Genomic DNA, 27,006 nt, shown 5'->3' with positions numbered 1-27,006 from the left:
GGGAAGTGACATTTAAATGTCAGAAGTTTTCACAGGCTGAAAAGCCTAAAAATAAAAAGGGTTTACAGTATTCCTACAGATCCACAGAGCTTTGCAAGAACCAGGATTTACCAGGAAAAGGCAGCATAGAGTCTAACCCTACATGACCCAGTCTGAAGCAGCTCCACAGAAAGCTGCTTAGCATGCTGAGCCCCCCTGGCCAAACGCACTGGGCTATGATAGCCGCTTCCCCCTGTCCGGAGAGCTCCGTCACTCATTGAGCAGGTGGACCCTAGGAAAGCTTCGCATCAGCCCCTGATCATCAGGCAGACAGACGGAGGGGAGACACCACAGTCGGAATTTCATTTACCATTTCCCTGGCTCACACCAATCAGCCGTTCACATCTGGATCATCCCCTCTGTGATCTTTGATCCTCTCACTCTTCTGAGAGCACTGGATAAATCAGCAAACGCGTCAGGCAGAAAATTACAAGAGGGGCTCCAGCTTAGACAAGACACTGCACTTTGCTTTTTCGCTTTTTAGTCTTCTACAAGTGGCAGACTCTGTCGACTGTCTCCAGGCCCGGATGAAATTGGTTCATGCTCAAGTTGCGGGAGCATATTGGTTTCCTGGGCGAGCTGCTCCTCGTAACACAAGCACAAAACCTCAAAGTGAAACCAGGATCAGAGACAGATACTCACATGAATGCACTTGGGCTGGTGTAAATTTCTCCTATTTATCATTCAGATTTAAAAGCTGTGCAACTAAGACATACACAAATGAAAAAGATTGAGCACCCCTGATCATTTTCATGATTTTCCTTCATAGATCATTAAATGTTCAGGTCAGCAATTTCAGTTAAATATATCATGAACACAGTAATATTTGAGAAATGAAATGAAGTTTATAAGATTAACAGAAAAATTAGGCAGGTCTACCTAATTTGATCTACAGTACATACACGGTGAATCCAATTATGAGAAAGTGTTAAGGAGCCAATCACACTTTGTTCTCCTTTTTGCATCTTCTCTGAAGAGCAGCAACATGGGAGCCTTAAAGCGGACATGAAACACTTCAAGTATTTAGTATAATTCACAAGATGTATTTTCACTCTAACAAATCTAATAAGTTTAACAGTTGTCAGTGAAACTGAATTAAAATAATAAGTAATCTAAATGTCATTTTCTTAAGTAAGCGCAGTGCCATCTTGTCCCAGCGCTGAAAGTGACGTCACAAGGTTGGTTCTCGAACGCCTCACTAACATAAACTACGAGCCTTAAGTAGTTCCTCAATGGATAATAAAAGCCAAACCAAACCAAAAATCAATGTAAAGGGGGGCCACATTTGTATTGCCCCTGGGTGTAGTAAAACTGGGTGTAGTAAAAATGTAAAGGGTGAAGAATGAGAGAAAGATTCACTTTTACTTTAATATCTCGCCCATTAAGCGGTTCTTCAGCGGTGGCCAGCGGCGCTGAAGTGCGAGAATCCTCCGGTTAGCTGCAATGCTAGGGGTTAGTGGCGAGCACTTTCTAGACCAGGACTATGTGAAGGAGAGGGGTTTGAGTCGGGAGCATTAGCGCCAGATAAATAAGCTGCAGTCCAAGGCTTTTTTCCTCCGTTTTTTATTTTTCCTCTGATCAGCTGGGATGTACAGACCGTCCGACTGGAGGTACTGTAGCAGCAGCAGCTGTGAACCGCACCAGCCAAACAACGCGCTCACCCAGCAGAGCAGCGAGAGGTAACTTACCGACAGTCTAGACAAGCTGAGAGTTAAAAGATAACATAGCTAGCTTTAGCTGTTTATCTAGTTATCTTACTATAGCTAGCCAACGCTAGCTAACTAGCTAATGCTAACTAGCTAACGCTAACTAGATGAAGCTAAGTACCCAGTAAGCTTTCTAACTTCTAAACTGAACGGTTTATCAACCAAACAGCGCCTGGGTGTTTCAATATCCACTTAAATCATGTACGTTTCATTCAGTCTTAATGAACTCTGAACTTTACATGTTAAATAGCTAAATGTATATAAACTAGCTGGTTAACTGGATGGCAGTACCTGCTGTGGACGCGCTGCAGGGTTTCTGCACAGATCTCATGTAGAGAGAAAATAGACACCTCCAAAACGTCGCTCTCAGAAAAGCATCTGAAACATTCTGCTCAGGTTTCTGCAGGAAAGATCTCTGAGTAAATGCTCCATGTTAGCCTAGTTCAGCTTCGTCTTCATCCATAATCTCCACAAACAACAAGCTCTTTTCCCTAACCGTGACCGCTAGCTACTGTATGTACCTGGGCTCTTCAACCAACCAACCTCGTGACGTCGCCAGTGCTGCACGGGCAACATGGTGGCGCCCTAGCGCAAACGTTAACAAACATAAATATATTATAATTTAGTGTGTAAACATTTTATTTTAAAAATAAATACATTTTATTATATTTAATCCCTTAGAAAACTTTACAAACTGAAATGTTTCATGTCCTCTTTAAAATTGTATAAGATTCTGTATGGGAGAGAAATGCAGAAGAAGCCTTTTCTGCACCACAAACAAAGTTGCTTGAGGTGCTAAAGCTAAAACACATTTAAAGTCAGCTTGATTTTGGAATAAAGTTCTGTGGACTGATTAAACTAAAATTGAGTTATTTGGAAGGTGGTTATTTATACATGGAGGAAAAAGAACACAGCATTCCAACACAAACACTGTACTGCTCCCCACAGTAATATCTGGTGGTGGTTCATCATGTTGTGGGTCTGTGTGATCAGTGCAGGTACTGGAATCTTGTTAAAGTTGAGTTTCTCATGGATTCCAGTCAATATCAGCAGATTCTTCAGAACAATGTTGAAGAATCAGTGAGAAAGTTGAAGTTAAAGCGCCGGGGCTGGATCCTTCAACAAGACAACGACCCTAAACACTAAACTCTGCTCTAAATCTACTAAAGCTTCATACAGAGGAACAAGAACAGCGTTCTGGAATGATCATCTCAGATCATCTCAGACCTGAATATTATTATAAATCTGTGGTGTGATTTAAAGCAGCTGTTCATGATCAGTGTTGGGCACGTTACATTGAAAAAGTAATTAGTTATAGCTACTAGTTACTTCTCCAAAAAAGTTACTGAGTTACTAGTTATAAAAATAACTAGTTACCAGTAAAAGTAACTATTGCGTTACCCTTGTGACTCACACACACAACGCACACACACACACTTGCACCTTTGTCTGTATGTAAAAAAAAAGTTCCATAGAGCGGCTAAAGTAACGTGCAGTAACAGGGTGTCGGAAATGGTAACGGGTTATAGTTACAGTCAGAGTAATTAGTTACATTACTCCTTACTGAAAAAAGTAACGCCGTTAGTTTATTTCAACGCAGTTATTCCCATCACTGTTCATGATCAGAATCATCAAACCTGACTGAACTGGAGATGATTTATAAAGAAAATGATCCAAAATATCTTCAACCAGAAGAACCAGACTCTCATTGGAAGCTGTAGGAAGAGTTTAGAGGCTGTTATTTCTGAAAAAGGAGGATCTAATAAATACTGATGTTATTTTTCTGTTGAGGCCCAAATTTATGCTGCTGTCTAATTTAGTTTAAAGAATTATTGCAGACTTTCTGTAAATCCTATAAAATTTATTTCAATTCTCAAATATCTCTGTGTTCATCTGATATATGATATATTTAACTGAAATCGCTGATCTGAACAACCAATGATTAATAAAGAAAAATCATGAAAATTGTCCGGGGTGCCCAAACTTTTACATACCACTGTAACTTGGTAGAAGATGTAGGTAGAACTGATTGTACATTATGGGACATTACCTTAAGCTTATCCGTTGTGTGCTGTGTTGGGTTGCATAGCACAGCAGAATGGACCTCAGAGACGCTGCATGATGACTCAGGGATCTCAAACTATCTGTTTTCTCACTCATCCCTGCTGTGCAACCAACTTAACCCATTTACTGTACTGTACCAGTCGACTCGCCGAGCACAAATATTTACACACACTCACCGGCAGGCAGGCAACACCAGCGCAAACACACTGCTTACTGATTAGATCAACTTTCCTACTGCCACACACACACACACACACATTTCATAACACCCGCATGACGTTTACTGGAATACTAGACAGACGGGTCCCCCAGAGGACATCCAGCATCACACAGTCTTCCTGCTGAGAGCAGCAGCCTGGAACTAAACCACCCAGGAAGTCCTCCTCATCAGCCCTGACAGAAACCAACACAAACATTACAGAGGAAATTCATCTTTCAGAACCCAGGAAACCCGAGCCACATCTGCACCAGCTGTGGGGGTTAATTCCATTAGCTGATGATAAGAATTTATTAAGCAGCAGCGTTTCCCCTTTACATGAACCAGACCTGGATCCAACGGCAGAGCCCGGTTTACACCGACCCTTACATTCACCCAGGCCTTTACCTGCAGCATTAACATGAATCTCCTTCCCAGTCTCAAGTCTTGGAGCCTCAAACAGGTTTTCTCCAGGATTGCCCTGTATTCAACTCCATCCATCTTCCCATCAACTCTGACCAGCTTCTCTGTACCTGCTGAAGAAAAGCATCCCCACAGCATGATGCTGCCACCACCATGTTTTAAAGTGGGGATGTTGTGTTCAGGGTGATGAGCAGTGTTAATTTATATCATGATCACAGATCCTTCTTCCACATGTTTGCTGCAACTGCAAACAGCAATTCATATGTTTCTTTTAATAATGGCTTTCTTCTGGACACTCTGCCATAAAGGCCATATTTGTGGAGCGAAGGACTTATTATAGTTCTCCTGTTCACAGATTCTCCCACCTGAGTTGTGGATCTCTGCAGCTCCTCCAGAGTGACCATGGGCCTCTTGACTGCTTCTTTGACGAGTGCTCTCCCTGCTTGATCTGTCAGTTTGGGTGGATCATGGCCATGACTTGATTGGCTTGCAGGTGTAGAATAATACTTTTTCTACTTTGGAATAATGGATTGTTTAGTGCTCTTTGGGAGGACCTTACATACATTGGAAACTGCTTTGAACACTGCAAGAAAAGAAGGACAATAGTTAAGGGTATGTGAGGGATAAAGTAAGGGAACTTTGGGTATCATCATTGGGTGTTTGATGGTCGTCACCTTAGTTGGGAATTCAAATGATAGCAGAATGGCATTCTAGAAAAAAAACTAAAGAAAGCACACTTTGTTGTAGACAGATTTCTCACTAGTGTTCCTTAACAAACCGCTGAGGTCGCTACAGAACAGCTGTATTTAGACTAAATTACACACAGCTGCACTCTATTAACTTATTAAATTACTTAAATTACTTAAATTACACTGGATTTGTTTTAGGAGTTTCAAAGTTGAATACTTTTGAACATCACACTTTTTAGATTTTTATCTAATTAAAAATTTAAAAGCCATGTATCATTATTGCATTTCACAATTGTGTGCTACTTTGTGTTCTCTTTCACTTAAAATCTCAATAAAATACATTTAAGTTTTTGGTTGTAAGATGACAAAATATAAAAAAAAGTTCAAGGGGTATGAATACTATTATGACAATCATAAATAAATTGAAATGACATAAAATCAGCTAGTATAGACATTTACATTAAGAAAAGCCCAGCAATCCCAGTCATTCATAAACAGTTACCGTATTTTTCACACTATAAGGCGCACTTAAAATCCATTAATTTAACAAAAATCATCTTAAAATCGTCTTATGTATGTATTTTAACCAGTCAGGTATTAAGGAGTTGTAAAGCCACTCTGCTGAAGTACCGATTTATACAAGAGTTTCAGTTTAGTTCTCCAGCATCAAGGCTGGAGCAGTATTAGCATTTGCCGCTAATCACACTAAGCACTAGCTCTTTTGATGTTCAGAGGTGAGTATTCTTGGCCTGTAGGCTGCTGTTAACCCCGGCTAGCACTGCTGAAGCAGCATTAGCATTACCTGCTAACCATGCTAGCACTTTTGCCGTTCAGAGGTGAGTATATTGGACTGCATCCTGTGTGTTAACCGTGTTAAAACAAGCTACGTGGGACAAACAAAAGCTAATATCACCCTGGCTCACCAGAACACTCACGGTTTCTTAGTGTAGCCGCATTAGCCGCTAACCACAGCTAGCCTTAGTGTAAATCTGGAAATCTAAAAAAACTTACTGTAAAGAAACAGAAGCGCTTTACATACCCAAATAAACAGTTTTTTTAGGTAATAAATATGTGTAGATTAACATCCAGCACTTGTTTGACTTTAAAATAAATTGTTCTTTTTTTTTTTAAGAATTAAAGTTTTGTTAGCTTAGCTTTACAGGTCTCAGCCCCCAGTGGCCAGAATTAGAAGGAAAACATGGCGACACCCCTGTTAAATTCACTGTACTGAGAAAAATTACAGAAACTGTGTCGCTGTCTAAACACACAAATTAATCAAATTTACATTCATCTATGAATGTAATTTTGGGTTTACTGACAAAACATCCCTAAAGTAGGTCAATTCTTGCACAAACAGTAGTTGCTCTCTTTGAGACCAGGACACCTTTAACCTCACCCAAAAAAAGGGGCTGATCTAAAGAATGTCAGGATCCTGCCCCAGTTTCAGCTGCTCAAGTAAATTTGATTAATAAAGTAAAACTAAAAGTAGTGTTTGGACTGGAACAAGAGGATATGAAGGTCTGTAAAAGTACAGAGGGACAGATTAAATAAAGCAGAACTGCTCAGCTGTATTTTGGAGCGCAGTGGTAACAAATACAAACACACAGTTTATCAATCAGCGTTATCTGGGCGTAAACCATGTTCTATTGTTAAACCCAATAATATTCCACAAACGAATCACAACCTGCATTTACTCTCCAGATATCTGTGGCCACTGAATTCACTCAACCAGCCAGTTTTACCAGCTCAGACAGTTCGCTGGAATTTTATAATTCACACACAATTCCCATATACAATTCTCTCCCTCTCACACACACACAACAGAAGTTAAACATTAAACACTTTCAAACATTATCAACAGCGCTTATCTGGAATACAGAGCATGTACTTTAAGAGTCAAAAACTGTCTGGAGGAAGTTCTTCTCAACGTGAATTCAACTCCACATTTAGGTATTAAACACTAAAGAGCTACAAGCTCCCTTTTATATATATAATACATTTTGGTAAACTCTGGACGCCGGTGTAATGTAGGAACTGCATTAACAACGTGGGAAACGGAGAAAGACCCACCTGCCGGGCACAGGGTAGAATGGATGTCCAGAGCTGGCGGTGTGACTGGAGTAGCCTGAACGACTCCACATGGCTAGCTTTTCATCAAAAGAGCTCCAGGAGCCACAGACACACTTTCAGCCTTTAGAAAACCTCGAGAGCTACATTCACACCAAATCTGATGTTACTGCTTCCATTTCCAGAAGACAGCAAGAGAAAGAGAGCAAGAAAGATACAGAATGAGATTGAAGGTGATGGAGGAAAGAGAGAGAGAGAGAGAGAGAGAGAGATGTTGATAGCTCACGCAACTGCTAAAGTCCTCACGTTCTACACCCCGGCAAGTGTGCTCCTCAGTAAAGAGCTGCAGGAGAATTGGGCTCAGAACAAGCAGAAGATCGTTAATCCACACTGCATCTCAAATCTCTGCCTCTGTCTGCTACCTCACCCACTCACACAGCCACCAGCCTGATACACACACACACTGCTCTGACGTATAACTACACACACGGGAGGGGTGGCAGAGAGAGAGAGAGAGAGAGATCCTTCTCTTTTCCACTCATTCATTCATTCACCCTGTTTTTGCACTGAGAGGAAGGAAGAGGCTAAGATAGAGATGATAAAAATACACACACGTGGAAAAAAATGAAAGAATAATCCACAATGATCACAGAAATAACTTGAACTTAACTCTGACAAAAATCATAATAAATAAAAATTCTATGAAAATGAACCAACTTCAAATCTAAAAAAAATTATTTAATTCCTGTAACTGTCAATGAGATTCATGAGCAAACTGCTCCAACTGTCTTTTTTCCAGATGACATGTTTCAGCTCCTTCCAAAGATGCTCAATAGGATTTAGGTCAGGACTCATGGAAGACCACTTCAGAATAGTCCACTGTTTTCCTCTTAGCCATTCTTGGGTGTTTTTAGACCCATAACCTGCGACTGAGGCCAAGCTTTCTGACATTGAGCAGCACATTTCTCTGTAGAATCTCTTGATAGTCTTGATATTTCATAAAACCCTGAACAGATTTCAGACCCAGAATATAACAGAGTCTCCACCATGTTTCACAGTAGGGACAGTGTTCTGTTCTTCAAATGCTTTATTTTTCCGTCTGTAAACATAGACCTGATGTGGCTGAGTTTGTCTCATCTGTCCATAGTTCTCCCAGAAGCTTTGTTGCTTTTTTAACATGTAGTTTGACAAATTCCAGTCTGGCTCTTTTATGTTTTGTTTTTTTAACAATTTTGTCCTGCTTGGTCGTCACCCATTAAGTTCACTTTGGCTCAAACAATGACAGATGGTGAATTCTGAAACCGATGTTCCTTGAGCTTAAAGTTTACCTTTTTCTGGGCTCTTAATTTTTAAATTTTTATATCCAGGTAGGTAAGCTTCAGTCCCGTGGATTTTCTATATAATAATGTGTGTAAGTGTCGCAGGAACATCAAGCTGCTTGGATCTGGTCTTATAACCTTTACCTTTAACCTGCTCCAGACACTCTAAACTCTTTCCTTCACTTCCTCTGCTCCATGTTGAGTGTGTTTCACACCATGTCACCAGTGACGACCTGTAGCCCTTTATATAGACCCACTAACTGATTACAAGACTGTAGACACCGGTGATGCTAATTAGTGGACACACCTTGATTTAACATATGACTTTATTCACATTATTTATGGGTACCATCATTTCTGTCCAGGCCTGTTTAATGAATTTACTTTTTATAATAATTCTGTTGAAGCATAGTTCAAAATCACTAGATTTTTACTGATTTGCACCCCTATTCATGTAAAATCCTCTCCTGCTTTAGCCCACATGCTGATTTTTCTGTAGTTCTGTATTGTCAGCTTGTCCAGAAACGCATGTGTAAACCGTGTCCTGTAGTGCCGTCAGGTGAATTATACTTCCTGGCTGAAGGAGGAGCCCAGGAGCATTAAAAAGCCCATATCTCACAAAATGCTGCCTTAGACAAGACAGAATATCCATTTTCCATATTATTTATATAGTAAGAGCAGCAAGGGCTGAGAATAGCAAGGGAACAGTTCAACATGTTATGTTTTTTTGAAGACAGTTCATCAATGTTTGATGCAACATAACAGATACAATAAATCATTTTAGACCTTAATAAATCCATTCTTCACTTTTAAAATCTTTTTAAGTGGGTTTCTATTGAAAGTTGAGAGTTAAGGGGGCTAAGAGAGTTTTCTCTTCTATAAAGCTAGAATTTTAAACATACGAGGGTTTGTTGGATAGCTGCTATATATGTATTTACACTAGTGCTGTCAACATTAAAAGTGTTAATGCTCGGGATTAATTTAGAATTAATAACACATTATTTTTTTTAAGCAAATTAATTACGCCACAAATTTTACCCCAACTTTCGTCATATTCTGCCCCGTCCCCACTCAACGTGTGGATTTCTTGGTCCCAAACAAACTCTCGAGCAGTTTTCTTTCGATGAGAATGTGATCTGACCCAGATATAAAATATACTTCTATTTAATTAAGGTAAACTGCTGATAAGACGCAGTTTAATCAGATTTTTTAGCTAGATAATACACTGCTATGAACATATGCTGTTTCTGCTGCTCCATGGTGTTTACACACTGAATACCATATGCGCAGCATTCACTGCTCACATCTGCGCAACTCTGCACTGCGTTTCTCATTAAAAACACTGTGTTTAAAAGCACAGCTGCAGATTTTCAGTGTTCTGTGTTAAAGCAGCTTCACACTGCACAGATATACAGATATACACGCTGTAACACAGAATCTTCTCACTATATTTACTTTTTTGCTTCCAGCTCTGACCAATCAGAGGATTTATGCATATTTTTGTGCGTTTAGGTTTATGCCTGAAAACAAAACAAACAGAGGGAGAAACACTCCAAATAAACAAACTCATCAACGATTCAGATCATAGACACTACAGGAGTGAAAACGCTCTTTTATACTCAGCTAATTTTAGTTCTGATTCAGAAATCCTTACAACCAAGCTGAGATGTTTATAATACATTTTAAAAAATCCTCTATACAATTTATCATTCATTATTAATTCCAGCGCCCGACATTGATCTCCACCCAAACATACTAGTATATCGTCGCTGTCCAATGAAAAGCACTTATCTCCATTTTTGTCAATTTTTAGTTTACTGCATAATTTGAACAGACAAACTGTCCCTTACACTGTGCCAAAATTTCTTGATGAACAGAACAACAGAAACTCTTCAAAATGACCTGAAATAAACTCTTTTTACATTGATTTCCACTGAAAGTTTGCAAGGTTTTTTCTCTCTCCTGTGAAGTAGCTGTTTTGGAGAAAAGTGTTTTTCATTAGACAACGACATTATACTAGTATTTTAATTGTGCTGCTAATATAAATATAATTGTTGTTTACATTTCTAACATTTATTTTTTTATTTACATTTAAATATCCACTATAGAAACTTTAATCCACTATAAAGTTTACTGATGTAGCCAGCAATAGAACTCAAAAACATAAAGACACTGAAGACACCTGAAATAAGAATGTGTCAATTACAGACTGAATATCCAGACTGTTAGACTGATAATTATGGCTGAGGAAGGACGTTACATAATCATCTACACTTTCAATCCAAAAACATCCACTAGAGGCACTGTGACCTCATCATACACCACATCACAGCCAATCACATGTGGAGTGTAATCAGTGATCACGAGCTGTGCTGCATTTAACATGATATTCAGACAGAGGAACGGAGCACAGCTGCAGCTCCAACAGCGGGTGGAGCACACACACCTGAGGAGTCAATATTTACACATCACACTCTGTAGTACTGACAGCATGATCACTGCAGAGTGTGGAGGGAGAACAGGAGGTGTGGGAGGATCAGTGGATCAGTCTCTCTGTTCCTGAGTTCGGTCTGAAGCTCTGTCTTAGATGTGCTTACCTCTGCCCTCAACCTGCCTTCTCACTGCACACACACACACACACACACAATCTGACGTGCTCATTTCAGGTGAAATACTTAATGAAGGAATTACGCGATTACCTCCATCTACACACAGCAGTGAAACAGTGAGTGCTAGGACTCCTGTAAAGGGCTGGGCTTCATAATTCAATACCAAAAAGGCACCGACCAAAATGTCTCTGTACTACTGAGAAGCGAAAGGTCAAAAAAAAGATGCACAGAAACAGGGTGAGCATGTTTGCGGTGATCATTTGAATTGTCAACACACCGCCACTGTGCTAAAATTTTAAGCACTCGCCCTTGTTCTGTCTCTCTCTCTCTCTCTCTCTCTCACACTACACTATTATTACTGCCCCCTCTCAAAAACACAGGGAACTAGCAACATAAAAAAATAATCATTGTTATAATTTATTTAAGTGACTGACACCACTAAAATAATTACATTTTTAAAATAAAAAACATTTTTCAATCTTTTTTTTTATTAAAAATAACTATAACAACTAAAATACATAAAGCAATATGCATAGCAAAAATATTTGTAGTTTAAACACCATCAATGATTTTTATTCTTATTAAAGTAGCACCAACATGCTCAGTGTTTGTTTCAACAAGATCCAGAAAGATGTTCCCTCATGGTGACGGTATGAGAATGAGATTACTCATGTCGGCTGTTAATTAAATACATTGTGTATAATAATTATCTTTTTTCTGGTTAGAAAGTTTTGTTTGGGTATCAGTACCGAATTCAGTGTCAGATCGGTACTGTTATTGAAAAAATAAGATACCCAGCTCTAGTACTGTAGCCACTGATGAAGGACTAGAGGATGATGAAGACTGGAAACAGATTCAGGGCTGTAGGTAGGTGTGTGTAATAGAGTGGAGGACAGTGAGAGATTAAACAGTGTTTAAAAACTCCAGCAGCACTGCTGCTGTCTCTGATCCACTCACCACCAGCACAACACAACACACACTAACACCTCATACACCACCAACACGCTAATCACTGCTAATCAGCAGTGCTGACAATAAGGATCCACCCCCTAAATAATAATAATAATAATAATAATAGCTGCTCTGTGGTTTTCTGATGAAACGGATACAGAACTACAGTCTGTAATTTTCATACAACTACAGTAAGTCTTTTGGGTGTAGAAACAAAAACATGCGTCATGAGAATGTGATGCTGAATCGCTGTATATTAGACAGTCTAATATTCTATTATTTTCTTTTATTAGTCAGTGATTATTTGTGTGATTATTTGTTGTGTTTTATACTCAACATTTTGAAATCATGTTTTTTTTTTTATACTACACCCCAAATCTTTTTATCAAAATCTTTTAAAAACTGTTCTCATTGTTACTTCTCACTTTATTGCCATTCATTGCTTTATGATGATCCTTGGTTAGAAATCAAATAAATAATGTGATGTTTAATATTTAGATATCATACAGCTCCAAATCTGTGTGAGTATTCCCAAAAATTCCCTCAACCTTCTGGGGTGGATATTAGAGCTTAGACTGGGCCCAAACCCGACCCGACCCATCCCATAAACCCGCCATTATAAAACGATTTCTTTATTAAGTAGCGTGAACCCATGCAGCCACCATTTTAATCTGAGATGATATAACTGTTATATTTATGCTACCTAATACCAGTGCTATTCACACACAAACAAACAAGCCTGGAAGACAGGGTAGCAAAAGGTTCAGATTAAACGTACAATCCTGCAGATTATCAATTGAGTTCTACACACGGGAAAACTAAGGGACTTCATGCTTTTAGATACTTGATGCTTGATAAATGTCCCACTGTAGGAGACTGTGCACTTTTTAAATCAGATAAATATATATAACCTCCAATAACAGTCTGAACTCAGCAGCTATTATCTCTCATCCTGCAGCTGCTTCCTCCCAACAGCAGATCCCGTGAACACATGATCTTCGTGCAACAACAGGCGTGTGTACACGTGTAGGTCTGCGTGCGCCTCTATGTTTTACTCCGTTTTACTGTCCTGGTCTCTTGGGTCTCAGTGAACTAGATATTTTACCTCCTGCTATTAATACACACTCATTTTCATCTAGTCCCAGGAAGCTTCACATACACGCAGTCGTCACGTTCCAGGCCAGGAAAACCAGGAATTAAAGACCAGAACTGAAAATCATTAGACGAGAATACGAGCTTGAGCAAATACAGAGGATCACACACACACACACACACACACACACACACACACACACACACACACACACACACACAAAATGGTTAGCTTATAAGATCATAGCAGTCCTGGCTAATATGACCTTCTGCAGTTCTGCAGATCCTGCTCATCATTTTATCATATTAACAGTTCTGTTATTTCCGTAGGTCTGCAGATGAAATAAACCAGACAGTCTGGGGATTTGCTTTTAAGATCCCAGTGCTTAAAATTAATTTATATATAATTTAGGTGAAATAACTAACTTTCTGCACCTTCAAAATGCTAATGTGTTATTTTCCAGTGTTTGCATTTATTTTAGAAGCAGGAGAAACTTGGGTTTGATTCCTTACAATAAGCAACTTCTCATAACATCAATAAGAGTTCATTTTTATACTGTAAACTGCTCTGCATACAATTATCTACCAAACAATACTGTTTGACCCAGTGACTGAAACAAAAACCTGCACGGTTTCTCAAGTGTTTAGATTTACTATTATAACACACTATTAAAATCATAATTCATCACTTCCCATTTAATCACTGCCATATTTAACAACATTACAGCATACTGTTAATGTGCACTGTGCAGCCCTAACAGAGACTCAACAGATCAGAGGCCAAAACACACTGCTGGTATGTGTCTCATAATTTCACATGCATTCCTGCATTACAAACAGAACACATCTATATAATCTAGAAACTAAATACGAGATGGTAAATCTGAGTTTTACTAAAAATTACTCCAGCTCTCCAGTTACATTACACTGATTCCAATTAGCCATACAGACTTTAAAATACTGCACTAAATTAGCATCACATGGCCTAGAGGTTGGAGAAATGCAGGCCTACTACAGAGGTTCTCTATAAACTTCTGTTCATTTTTTTTTCTGCAGCTCATAATGATTTCAACTTCAGTCTACCGTATTTTTTGCACTATAAAGGTGCAACGGATTATAAGGCGCATTAAGGGACACTACTAAGGAACAGGGGTGTCACCCGCTGAGTGGGGAGCCCTGTAAAGCTAAGCTAAGTTAAGAAAACTGTAATTCTTAAAAATAAAACATTTTCAAACTCAAACGAGTGCTATGTTTCTCTCCTGAAAACTGTTTATTTGGATGAGTAAAGATTTACATATTTCTCCAGCACAAAAGGCTGGAGCATTAGCAGCTAACTGCTAGCACTACACTGAGGAACCCTGAGGGTTCCGGTAAGCCAAAGCGATATTAGCTAGCGGTTTTATCCCACATAGTTTATTTTCACATGGTAAATGCAGGCTGCAGTTTGATATACTCATCTCTGCACGGCAAAAGAGCTAGTGCTTAGCGCTTAGTGGCTTATGCTACTCCAGCAGTGCTACCCAGGGTAAGCAGCATGCTACAGGCCGATTATACTCACCTCTAAATATCAAAAGAGCTAGCGCTTAGCAGCTAATGCTGCTCCAGCAGTGCTAGCCGGGGTTAGCACCAGGCTACAGTACGATTATACTCACCTCTGAACTGTAAAAGAGTTAGCGCTTAGCACGGTTAGAGGCTAATGCTAATGCTGCTCCAGTTGTAGTGCTGGAGAACTATATTGAAACTCTTATAGAATGCTGCACTTCAGTACATGAGGTGCACCAGATTATAAGCCGCACTAACAATATTTAGGAAAATTATAGTGTTAAAAATATGTTACATCACATAGCAGCTAAGCTGCTGCCTCAAATAACTCAAATAACTTTTCTTTATTTTTATGACTATTTTTGTTGTAGATTTACCCAAACCACTCATTAGGACTCCCCCTATCACTAGTGATGCCCCAACACACCAGGAGGGTGAAGACTAACACATGCTTCCTCTGATACATGTGAAGTCAGCCACCGCTTCTTTTCAAGCTGCTGCTGATGCAGCATTGCCGAGCAGCATCACAGCGCTAACACTCGGAGGAAAGCACAGCTCACAGACGCCCCATGTTGATCCCCATCACCCTAGGGGTAACCCTAGTGGGGAGAGTGTGCCATCTACCCACCTGGAGGGAGCAGGGCCAATTTTGCTCCCTCTGAGCGCCGGCATCTTAATGGCAAAGCTGCATGAACAAAATCAATGCATGTTTAATTTCAAATGTCTCTTTTATATAAACAAGTATGCGAGTAAACACAGTGAGCAATATCTACCCCCCACCCTGCCCCCAGGCTGAAACAACAGTATACGCTTTATTTTCTGACTGATGTGAATCTTCATAAATCATGAGTATGATCGTCTCAGTGGGCAGCACACAACTTTACAATCAAAAGAGTTCACCCCTCAGACTGAGTAAATATTGACTGTTTAACACGTTCAGGCAGAAATAGCAAGTGGGTAAATATGTAACCTCCATAACTGCAAAGAAATAACGCACACATAATACTCCAGACGATTCAGAAGACGACACTGCGGAGTGATCTATATATCAGATGCTCTTAAAGCCAGTAGGAAACCTCTTGTGTACCAGAACTAATTTCATATTCAGAGCTGAAGTTCCCTGTCAGAAGCAGCTGTGACTTTCAGCAACAGTTCTGTTATCTCTCAGCTTAACCATATACTCTCCCTTTAGTAGTGACCCTGTTTGTGAATTACATTTCCTGATTGTAGGGGGAGCTCAGGAGCAGGAGAAATATTTTTGATCACTGTCATGCAAAAAACTCATATCTCCAAAACTCCAAAAAAGGTGAAAAAAACCTTAACATCCAATGGCAGTGCTGGAAATTTTGCAGTCTATCGTAACATTCTGATGCAAACTGCCAGATTTGCATTATGACAAACAATGAAAAACTTTTTTTTTTTTGCCTCACAACAAGGCATGTTGTGAGGCTCTTCGCTATCTTACACCCCGTCAACAGTCTATTTTTACGCCTTGCGCTCGCAGTGTTAAATTAGCGTCAGAGTTTAGAAATAAATCTACACTGATGGGTGTGGTGGTCTGGAAGTGAGGTGTGTTCAGGTAAATTTCTGGCGTGTTTCTATTTTGCCGGTAGAAAACACAGGAGCTCCACTGACTGAAATGAATCTAGACAACAGCCAATCATCAGTCCATTCCTATAGGTGCTCCCACACGCACTGCAGAGCACAAACCCGACTTTTACCTCAACAATAAACAGAATAAAGATTAAAATAACATTACTGCTGACAGATTGGTTTATTTCAGATTATATCCTAAATCAACCACACCCATGATTAATTAAGAGAGTTAGTTAATGCTTTTTGTGCATTTCGTGCAGCGCAAAGCGTATTTTTTGCACCCTCATAATACCAAAGACACCCTGATGCCCTAAATCCAGCTACAAATCAATACAATTCACCGATGCGCTAAAAATTGATAAAATTATTCTCTGACGGATGGCTACCATTGATAACGTGATAACATACAGTAAAAACCTTAAGGAAATAAAATGGTGTTGCCCACAGTCCAACAACAACTATTCCTCCTGCCTGCTCACTGTTGCTATGCTAGAATCTGTGAGTGTTCAGTTAGCTGAAACACATCTGTGCTGTGGTGATCAGTGGTGCTAACTCAGAGCTCTCAATAGTGCAACCTTTATTTATTTTTTTTCATTCGCAACAATGCAACCAGCTGTCTTTGTGATTCAAGCCTCATATCCCCGTCTAAACCAATCAGAGTGAGTGAAGGGCGGAAGCCCACTGTGATATAATTATATTTCAACATGAATCTGACCAAGGCATGTTTTTAACATAATTAATTAAGAAAACAGTGATTAATTTAGCTCGGAAATACAGTTAGCATGGCCAGTTAGCCGTTAGCCGCTAGCATCTCCATTAACACCAGCAGTCTGTTGGCTTGTTAGCATTGAGTCGTCAGCAGCATTCGGGTGTTGTGAGAGTAATAATAATTAACTCAAATGAACTAGAGCCATAATCCACATTCAATATCAAACCACAGATCCTCCCCACCATAACCAGCACTAAGAAATCAATCTGTTGTTTAAAAACAGTGATTAATTCAGCTCAGAAATACAGTTAGCCGGTTAGCCGTTAATAATAAAAGTCATCAGATCAGCTTGCAGACTTGCACTTTACAGAAAATTCATAAGCACACAAACTATGGTCAAAAATGTAAACTCTCTTAATGATTGCATCTATTCTAAGTGTTTTAAGCAGAGCTGGTATATATTATTACTGCAGTGCAACACATTTCACCTATTAATGTAAAAAAGTCTTAAAATGTAGTTACTCTTTAAAATGTATTTGAGTAACAGCTGGCATGTGTGACCTTTTCCTAACATTCTTTGTAATTTAACTGAACAAAGGTGCATCAAACTATATAAAATTAATCTTGGGTTATGTAGGATAATCCATAAGATATTGAGCTATAAGACTTTAAAGCCCGTAAAACACTTGCACTTTTACATTTTATTTTTATTTTAATTATCTTGAGAGATTCATGCTTAAATTTAAGAAATATTTAAGCACTTTAAACACCAACACATTTTCTGTATGTTACCTTTCTTCTATAATTGTGCTTCAAGTGAAGAACTTTAAACAAAGAATAGATAAAAAGTTGCCTGGACAGTCATGGACAGCCTGGACAGTGCAAAAAAAAGTCAACCTGTAAAACTGAGGAGTTAAAGGAAATGCAGTCGAAAATTTGGATGCACCTAACAATTGTGCTGGTGCACCGAGAAAAAAATGTTATGCGGTGCAACAAGTGCAAAAAGTTAGTCTAGAGCCCTGCAACTTAGCGATTAGATAGATTAAGCGACTTAAAAAGCAGCTAGCAACAAATCTAGCTAAATTTTTACTAACCTACAGCTACTACCAGTAAAACTGGTTGTTCTTCACTTGAAGCACAATTATAGAAGAAAGGTAACATACAGAAAATGTGTTGGTGTTTAAAGTGCTTAAATTTTTCTTAAATTTAAGCATGAATCTCTCAAGATAATTAAAATAAAAATAAAATGTAAAAGTGCAAGTGTTTTAAGGCACAGTCCTGACTGCTCCTCTGTTTGTTGAAATGAACAGAATCTGCAACCCATACCAGCTCATCCAGCGAAATGTAGCACCGTTTTCAGACAAGTATTTCTTCACACATCCAAATAATTAAAATAAGGTGTTCTAGACATTTCTACAGGCCTCAGATGTTTAAAAGCAAGGCATGCAGACTGCTTCTACAAACATTAGTGAAAGAATGTGTCACTCTCAGGAGCTCAGTGAACTTCCTCATTACTAAATATTCCACAGTCAACTGTCAGTGCTATTATAACTGTAAGAGACTGGGAACGACATCAACAGCAACATCTGTTTGGAAACCTGATGAATAAGTCTGGGTTTGGCAGTTGCCAAGAGAATGAATGGTTCTTGTCGGACTGTATTCTGCCGAGTGTAAAGTTTGGTGGAGGGGGGATAATGATTATGGTGTGGGGTCGTTTTTCAGGAGTTGGGCTCGACCCCTTACTTCTAGTGAAAGGAACTCTTAATGCTTCAGCAGACCAAGAGATTTTTTACAATTTCATTTCATCCACAGTTCCACCAGTGTACAAAACAAGCTCCATAAAGACATAGATGAACTTTGAGTTTAATGTTGAACAACTTGGGTGACCTGACCTCAACCTGATAGAACAATCATAAACACACATTCATGCCTGGTGGAAAGCCTTCCCAGAAGAGTTGAAACTGTTGTAGCTGTTAAGGGTGGGGTGACCTCATTTTAAACCCTATGGATTAAGAACGGGGTGTCAATCAATTCAGATGTGTGCAAAAGCAGGTGAGCAAATACCTTTGGCAGTAAAGGGTACTTTCCTTTGATTACAGTGCTGGTGGTGTTGGCTGTTTGCCTGTTTGCTAATTAACTTGCCATATCGAAAACAAAACATGACACAATCTGTCACAGTTTGCTCTCAATTATATAGTAAAAACACCCCAAAAACATTATTCAGCGTTCTATTCATCCATTACCAGTCAGAGAGACTTGAATCAATATTATCTAGCTAACTAAACTATTCTGATTAGCTGTGTTTAAGTCAGACCAATGGTTTAACATTTATTGTATGATTGGCAAATGTGTATTCACTACATATTCGCTCTGTTCACAATACAAGACTGAACAGACTTAAATCAGATTTTTTGCTCAATGTGGCTCAGATCTGATTTTTTCATGGCTGTGTGAATGAGGCAATCTGAGTCACTTTCTTTCATATGTGGTCCTAAATCAGATACATATCCAATCCATTGACATGCTCCACGAATGTGAACGGTTGAATCTGAATTCATGCGTCATTTTCCTTTTACGCATTAGCGTTAGCGCTACATGCTTCTCTCTCGTACCCACACTGCATCTCTTGGTGCAGCTGTGCAGCTATAGCTGTAAAAACAGCAAAAGCAAACCGCCTGTCCTTTTTTCTCCTCCTGGACCTGAGCATGAACTTCAGAGCAGCTGTTTACTCTCCACTCCAGCAAAAGATGCTCCACATATGATCTGCTAACTCATCCATTTCCCTTTATAAAGATACGAGTCTCTCTAATATGAGTTTTTTTGTTGTTGGTAAAGAGGAGACGTTAATACAGGTATCAATGTGTCAACAGATTCGTTCACATTGCACACAGATACACAGATTCACTTACACTTGTAAATGTGAACCAACTAAAAATAGGATTTGAGCAAACTGAACTGCATTCAATAAAAAAAATAAAAATAAAAACATATCCCATAATTAGTTGGAATGGTAGCCTTTTAATCCCCACCCCTGAAAATACCAGATACTGCGGTAATGTTTTGAGATAAAACAAAAGTGGATACCAACCCTAGTATTATTGGTAATGAGGAGTACTTCAACATGTTCCCAAAAAACCTTAAGCACTTTGCCACATGCCTATGACCCTCCAGCAGGTAGTTTCCTCATTAGTAAAGGATCCAGCCCAACCGCTGAGAGCTTTCTCAGGTTTCCAGTTCCATGGATAGCACCACCCAACTGAGGCTCAAACCATGTACAACATATATATCATGTATATAACATGTATATCTCAAATAACACAGACAGTAAGAAGCAGAATTACACTTTCGCTTTTATCTTTCTAAAGATGCATTCTGTCGCCGGTCCCCACTCCCCACCACCTTATGTAATCATCTACTAACTGTGCCAACTGCGTGCAGGACTGAGAAAGTGCTGAGCGTGCTACAGTACGGCTGGGCATGCAATCTGTAAAACAGCATGACGTATAAAACCAGAGAAGAAGACACGTATTCAGTTAACCTTCACACAGCACAGAGATAATGAACAATATATACAGCAATTAGTTTATTTTCCAGGTAAAAACACTACGTACCTTTCTATCCCGAAGACGGCCTTGTCTTCCGGCGGCCATATAAACTTACGCCTGACCACAACCATCTCATGACCCGAGTCTCCTTCAGAACTGAATGCACAACAGTTCCCCATTTAAACAGCCGCAATCCCTCTGAACTGATCCCCAGCAGCTCCCTCTCCTCCACCACACTCCCCTCTGTCTCTCAGGGCACAGCGCTGTCTCAGGACGGGACACATGATCCTCTGACGCTGCACTCGGACGCCAGGGCTGATGTTCGCAGTGCTGAGGGCTGAGAGGTGAGTTTGGGGTTTGGGGGAAAGGGAAAGGGGAGGGGAGAGGGATGGAGTGAACGCCTTCTGGTCCAGAGCGTGACATTACTCACCAGCTCTGGCTGCTTATCAATCCCTCCTTTGTGTCTACGCCTCCAGGCAGAGCAGCGTACATCAGGGCCCGCAGCGGAGCACATCACAGTCAGTGATGTCCATCGGACAGAAGCAATAAACAAAATAAACAGAATGTATGTGACACTTTTAGGCTTTGTATGTCTCGTGTGTGTCCTTTTTCGTTCCTTCTGTTCCTATCCTGCCTTCAGCCTGTTTTGTTTTCGTCCTCAGTGTGCTCTGCAAGCACATGGCCCTGTCTTCACCCTAGCCCCTTGTGTCTTGTTTGTAACCCCTCCCTCTCGTTTCCTTCCCCAGGTGTCCCTCATCCTCCTCGGGTATTAAGGCCCATTTGTTTCAGTGTTTTCATGAAGTCTTTTGTGTGCCTATTATATTTTGTGTTGATTAAAATGGCGGAACAGTTTGATCATGCTTCACGCGTCCAGAAATTACATTAATGAGGTTCTGCAACTAGTGGCTCTACATTTACTGAAAACTGCACACTCCTGTGAGCCATTCCAACAGGACAATGCTCATCCACAGGCTGCTGCCATCTCAAGAGCATACTTTGAAGCAGGGCTTTGATGGTACTGTGTTTTTTCTCCTACAGATTTTGCAGAGCCACACTGTCAGTAAATTTGCCATCATGTTGGTACTTCAATCCTCTTGCTAAGGCCTCAGAGATTCTTACAATTCGCTGCTAATCTGAGGTTGTACCAATTTCTGATGCAGGTCTGCTGCTGTAAATGGTAAAGGATGGTTTATATGATCTCAGACTGGTTATGTTTCCTTTAGAAACTGAAACGTTTTAAATGCAGATATGACATACTGCTTCGTCCAAATCTTAAATTCACTCTTTATCCAGGATCTAATCACATTTTTGCAGCATATCTAATAATGAATGTTAAATGACATGTATTTATTTAAATAAACATACACAAAAAAGACCTAGTCTGTTTATGTTTCACCTTCTTCCACTGTTAATTCATGTGATTCAGTCTACCAGATCTTAGAGCAGTAACTATCCATTTTATAAATAATTAACAACTGTAAACACAATGATGGGCATTATATAACCACAGTATGATGGTAATGCAGCCCTGCCTTGAAGATCACTACTGCAAAACCTTAACAAACCCATGCTGAGACATATTGTGTGATGCATTACACATTATTTCTGAATGTGTAGCTTAGTTACTATTGCCCACATCAGTCTATTTATCATTTATTGTGAAATAATTTCAACATTAATAATGTACATGTGAACGCAGGTAAGTTTAGATGTAAATACAGTGCATGGAAACGCTGTAGTTGGAGTGAGAAGAGACATTTCCTGTTAAAAAAATAATGAATGCAGTCTGGATGCATGATTCTATTCTGTTGGCACATTTTAACAGTAACACAGAAAGGAAAGAGAAGGATGGGAACATGTGGGTGTAGAAAACAGAGTCTGGACTAAGAGCCAGTAAGAGTAAGCAGCTGGAGCACAGTGAAGATGACTCACAGTGAGAGATGAACAGCGCCAATAAGCAGAGAGAGAGACAGAGAGAGCGAGTGAGAGACAGAAAGAGAAAAAGAGAGAGTGACATACCATAGTGACACCTCCTTAGTCCACTGGACCACTCAAACCACCAGTGTAGGAACCATGAATTCAATTCTTTGAATGTTAATATTGTTATTATGTCAGTGTATTTCACAATATATTTCCTACATTTCAGTTGATATTACAATATCAATAAAAACAACGCAAAAAAACACAATCTCTGCACCTATGATCTTCTGTAAAAAAAAAATATATATATATATATATATATAAACACACACACACACACACACAGAGTGGTGTGATAATTTTCTTAATTTTTCTTTATAAATCATTGGTCGTTTGGATCAGTAATTTCAGTTAAATATATTATATAGCAGATAAACACAGTGATATTTGAGAAGTGAAATTAAGCAATAATCCTTTAAACAATACTGGGCACCCCTGTTGGTTTATTCATTTGAATTCCTTTCACACTAAGTATTGGAACACAAAGTTTGGTAATGTTTGGTGCGCTTATTGACCCTTGACCTACATACACAGGTTAATCCAATTATGAGAAAGGGTTAAGGCGCCAAGTACAAGTTTTTGTCCTCTTTGCATCTTCTCTGAAGAGCGGCAACATGTGAGCCTCAAAACACAACTCTCAAATAATGACCTGAAAACAAAGATTGTTTAACATCATGCTGTGGGTCTGTGTGATCAGTGCAGGTACTGGAATCTTGTTAAAGTTGAGGGACTCATGGATTCCAGTCAATATCAGCAGATTCTTCAGAACAATGTTGAAGAATCAGTGAGAAAGTTGAAGTTAAAGCGCCGGGGCTGGATCCTTCCACAAGACAACGACCCTAAACACTAAACTCTGCTCTAAATCTACTAAATCATTAATTCATGCAGAGGAACAAGAACAGCGTTCTGGAATGATCATCTCAGATCATCTCAGACCTGAATATTATTATAAATCTGTGGTGTGATTTAAAGCAGCTGTTCATGATCAGAATCATCAAACCTGACTGAACTGGAGATGATTTATAAAGAAGAATCATCCAAAATATCTTCAACCAGAAGAACCAGACTCTCATTGGAAGCTGTAGGAAGAGTTTAGAGGCTGTTATTTCTACAAAAAGGAGGATCTAATTAATACTGATGTTATTTTCTGTTGGGGCCCAAATTTATACAGCTGTCTAATTTAGTTTAAAGAATTATTGCAGACTTTCTGTAAATCCTATAAACTTCATTTCCTTTCTCAAATATTGCTGTGTTCATCTGATATAAGATATATTTAACTGAAATTTCTGATTCAAACAACCAATGAAGAAAATCATGGCAATTATTGCGGGTGCCCAAACTTGTTTTATCATGGTACATATATAATTTCTGACCAATCTATTCATCATTCATGCTGAAGAGTGTATTAGCTGGCAAGTACCTCAAAAATAAACTGAACATCAGTGCTCGACCCACAGTTCACTCTATGTTCTCTCAGCACGTAACTAAACAAAGTCTTTATTACAGTCGAGGCAAAGCAGAATGTCTAACATTTCTCACTCTGTATACTCCAACGATCAAATCAAATCACGCTACTGAGGCTTTGCTTGGGGAGCAGAATGAACAGACAATAGTGCTCAGTGGATTTCTCCCACTCACTCAACCCGCAGGGCACGTATAAATATGCAACAGCGCTCTTACAAGTTCACTGCAGTCATCAGAGAGACACATTAATATCACATACAGTATGATATGCTGTTCAAATTATTATTAGATCGGCTCCAACTGGCCTAGTTTTAGCAAAATAATAAAAAATAAACAATAAATAGTGCTGATATGCTTGCGGCTTTATTAGTGCAGATATCGATTATTTTGGCACTATCAGTATCTGAAGTGATTCAAATACAACAAGCTAAAAATAAAACTTCAATTACTAGGACAATGAAGTTTCTAAAACACTCAGTCATTCACAGTTAATGGTACAGAGCACTGTATGTAAATGCTTTATAATTACCTGCTTTACTGACAGTCACCTCTTTAATCATCCAGACATATTGTCTGGAAGCCAAGGCAACATTTAAACGTTTAAAGCATAATGCAGTTACACAAAACTGTGCAGCTAGCTGTCCAATTTGTTTTGTTCAATAAGGTGACATAAAAGTGTTTACATTTTTCCCAAATGTTTAAATGTATTTTTCTCCACAAATCTCTTGCAAAACTGATTCCTTTCACCAAAACAACACACAGCTATTTATATGCTTATCTATCGCAGAGCATCAAATAAACACTGACAAGATCAATTCAGAGCACTGTTATCAGAAGTATTTAGTTGTGTTTTTGACTTCATGAGTCCACTGGAACCATAGTTCCATATTTTGTGTGTACACAATGTGGAAAAACTGAAAAAGCTGAATTCCACCACCAGTCACCAATACAGACGTACAGTTAAACTGACAGACTGCCTGCTGGCGCTCAGACAGAGCAAAATTCGCCCTGCTCCCTCCGGGCGGGTAGATGGCGCTCTCTCCACACATCACTACAGGGTGATGTTCGCAGCACAGGGCATCTGTGAGCTGATGTATCAGAACTGAGCCGCTGCGCTTTCCTCCAAGCGTTAGCGCTGTGATGCTACTCTGCAAAGATACAGCATCAGCAGCAGCTCAAAAAGAAGCGGGGTCTGACTTCACATGTATCAGAGGAGGCGTGTGCTAGTCTTCACCCTCCTGGTGTGTTGGGGCATCACTAGTGATAGGGGGAGTTCTAGTGAGTGGGATGAATAGAAAAAATTGGGGAGCAAAAAAAATAAACCTGACAGACTGCATTTCATCTTTATTTTCAAGCATTTAGAATGCTAGACAAGAATAAAAAAGGAAAACAATAAAATGTAAGGTGTACTGCTTGCTATAAAGTATATTTAATTAGTGATTCTTTGTTCTACTAACAAACTTCCAGGCCTAAAATAATCCAAAAGACAAAACACTGCTCCAGACAATCAGCCAGTTAAACTAAGAATACCGTATTTTTTGCACTATAAATCAACAGGCTGATACTCCTCACCTCTGAACAGCAAAAGAACTAGCACTTAGTGCATTTAGTGGCTAGTGCTAATACTAATCCAGCAGTGCTAGCCGGGATTAGCTGCAGGCTACAGACTGATAATATATTTAGCTCAGAAATGAAAAAGAGTTAGTGCTCAGTGCAGTTAGTGGCTAATGCTAAGGATGGTCGTGTTGTGGTACGGAGATGTTCTTCTGCAGACCTCAGGTCAGGTTGTAACGAGTGGTTATTTGAGTTACTGTTGTCGTTCTATCAGCTGGAACCAGTCTGGTCCTTCTCCTCTGATCTCTGACATCAACAAGACATTTACTCCCACAGAACTGAACTGAAATCAGCTCACTGGATATTTTCTCTAGAGATGGTTGTGTGAAAATTGTGAAAATCCCAGTAGATAAGCAGTTTCTGAAATACTCAGATCAGCCCGTCTGACACCAACAACCACCCGTGCCACGTTCAAAATCCCTTAAATCATCTTTCTTCTCCATTCTGATACTCTGGTGGTTTGAACTGCAGCAGATCAGCTTGGCCATGTCTACATGCCTAAATGCATTGAGTTTCTTCCATGTGATTGGCTGATTCAACATTTGCGTTAATGAGCAGTTAGACAGGTGTACCTAATAAAGTGGCTGGCGAGTGTATATTACATATTATCATTAGAAACACATGAATCCTAAACTTATGATAAGACACTCTTTTTGTACTACTGCCACTGCCTCCTATATATACTTAATTATTTTCAGGGGAAAATACTGCTGTGGGGTCCGAGGTTACATGTAAAGATTTAATCACAGTGGATCCTTTAGTGTTGTGTTTATACCCGGCCACTAGAGAGCAGGACTGTACTCTTCTTCAGATTCTACTGTTCTGATTGGAGAAGTGTTTTGTGTTTTTGTACTATGAGAATTTAACTTGAAATAAAACATGCTAACATTATTGCAATATTGAAATCACAGTAAACTGGAGACCAGCTGACACCAATACACTACTCTGACTACCGTGGTGTAACAGCACACATCAGTGAAAATAGGCAATTTCACTCATGCATTTCAGGTGTGGAAAAAACAGAGGAAAGTGCTCTCCGGTTTCAGGTTACAAAGCAGCAGGAGATGGACAAGGTCAGAATTACAGGAACAGACAGACTTTGCAGTCTAACATTTCATCACATGGCCTGTGTAGCACATGTTACTGAGAGTGTGATCACAGTGGGTCTCCAGGACAGCGGGCTGCCCATGTTTTAGACAAGTGCTGTAAAACAATCAGATGTTTCATACACAGTTTAATCAACTTTAAATAGCTAAACATTTAGTGAGCCTCTCAGACACAGCAGAAATTTAACCATGCTAACGTCAGCAGATTAGGACAAACTGGCAAAGCTGGAAACATGTTGGAGCCATCCAGGTCTTGGATTTCCATCCCCCTCCCCCCCCCTTTCATTTTCTCATA

The 27,006-nt window shown here is 39.4% G+C and overlaps 1 protein-coding gene across 5 annotated transcripts in view; it reads right to left on the bottom strand.

The window, feature by feature from the left end:
• The window catches only part of plekha7a (pleckstrin homology domain containing, family A member 7a), a 91,120-nt gene that overhangs the window by 54,770 nt on the left and 9,344 nt on the right, over window positions 1–27,006 (bottom strand). The window lies entirely within an intron of this gene.

The sequence above is a fragment of the Astyanax mexicanus genome, unplaced genomic scaffold (genome assembly GCF_023375975.1).
Source record: "Astyanax mexicanus isolate ESR-SI-001 unplaced genomic scaffold, AstMex3_surface scaffold_37, whole genome shotgun sequence".
Lineage (NCBI taxonomy): Eukaryota > Metazoa > Chordata > Actinopteri > Characiformes > Acestrorhamphidae > Astyanax > Astyanax mexicanus.
This window is presented reverse-complemented; position numbering and strand designations above follow the sequence as displayed.